General features: G+C 40.5%; 1 protein-coding gene across 1 annotated transcript in view; it reads right to left on the bottom strand.

Moving 5' to 3' along the window:
• The window catches only part of ATP12A (ATPase, H+/K+ transporting, nongastric, alpha polypeptide), an 18,659-nt gene extending 17,400 nt beyond the window's left edge, over positions 1 to 1,259 (bottom strand). The window contains exon 1 of the mRNA XM_009699417.1: positions 1,110 to 1,259. The gene's annotated coding sequence lies outside the window, so the exon portion shown is untranslated. The remainder of the gene's footprint in view (positions 1 to 1,109) is intronic.
• Positions 1,260 to 1,478: the final 219 nt, after the last annotated feature.

Genomic DNA, 1,478 nt, shown 5'->3' with positions numbered 1-1,478 from the left:
GTGTGGTGTCAGAATACATGTTACAACAATCTGCATTTGATTGACAAGGTGGGGTATGTGAAATTAGTCACCACAGTCTTGTAGAAAGAAGCAGCAGGTTCTAACCACAGTTAAAAAGGGTGTGGGAGAGGGAAATCTCAAAGCTCTTCTCCTTTCCCTGCAGTGCCACCTCTGTGGTGTCATTGACCTAATTATATCTTGTGCTGAACTGAGATTTAGAAGCCAAGAATTTGAGAGATCTCACAATTGTTTTTACAGAATGATTCATTGGTACTTGGATGAGTCAATTAACTTGTCTGTGCTTTGGTTTCTCTTTAGAAACACGAGAGTAATATTATATCCCCTGGCGGCAAAGATCGGATACATTGAGAATTAATTAGCTAGTACTGGGTAGATCTTGGAAACACGATGGGTAAACTGATGGCCCATTCTGGGCTTTCTTTGCCTTTGAAATACCAGCTAGCCCGTAAATAGCCTCTACTCTGAGTTTCCCTTAAAGCAATTCAGAAAAGAGGTCAGCATAATTACCTTCATTTTTCAGATTGGGAAACTGAAACGTATAGAGAGGAAGCAATTTTTCCAAGAACAGCCAGCAGGTCAGTAGCTAGCCAGAAGTGAAATACAGGTTTCTTGAGCTTAATGCATTGTCCTTGAAGTGCAGTGCGGTTGGTTTGGGAAAAAAAAACTCTGTGCTTAAAGCTAAGGCACACTTTTAGATCTACTAGAAATCTCTAGAGCAAAATGTTGTGCTTCTACCTTTCCCTCTGTTTCCTGGCTAACTGTGCAAGTGGCAGTTCACTGGGAATACTGATTACAGTTATTCCATCTGGGGAATAACTCCTCTTTGGGGAGATAGTGTTCTGGACCATTGGTTACTTAATTAAGCCAGAATCATTTGTTCATTGTAGGCATTAATCCTGCACAACTTTCTTCTGGCACACTTCAGGAGTATGAGGAAGCGAATCCTTCCCTGTGTAAGGATTTTCAATGCAGCATGTCTTCTGTTAAAATGGTAGTGCATCAGCATTTCACTCCCCTTCACCAGACTTCGTTCAGATGGTGGGCAGAGACTGTCCTGCCAGGTGTAATGGAAACTTTGCAACACTCACCAGGTCCAGTTCTTTCTTAAGGTCTTCTGTCTTCTTTTTTTTCTTGTTGCCTTTTAAGTCTTTGTACTTCTCCTCTTCATCTCCAATCTCTGTTTTTTCTAGATCTTTTGTCCCATAGATCTCAACTGAGTAAACATCAGACTTTTTCTGTAAAAGAAATAAGGTTTTGGCATTGTAAACATCTGCTGGGACTTCAAGGAAGCAGTAAAAAACACCACAAACAAGTCAAACTCTGACAAATCTATTTTTTTTAGACAAGCTATAAGTTACTACTGCCTCTTTCTCATGGCAATTTAGAATGCTAGTTCCTGTCTTATCCTGAGATCTCTCCAGCATGTATTACAGTAATCATGGTCAGGTCTTCAGCAG

The sequence above is a fragment of the Cariama cristata genome, unplaced genomic scaffold (assembly GCF_000690535.1).
Source record: "Cariama cristata isolate BGI_N322 unplaced genomic scaffold, ASM69053v1 scaffold2054, whole genome shotgun sequence".
NCBI lineage: Eukaryota > Metazoa > Chordata > Aves > Cariamiformes > Cariamidae > Cariama > Cariama cristata.
This window is presented reverse-complemented; position numbering and strand designations above follow the sequence as displayed.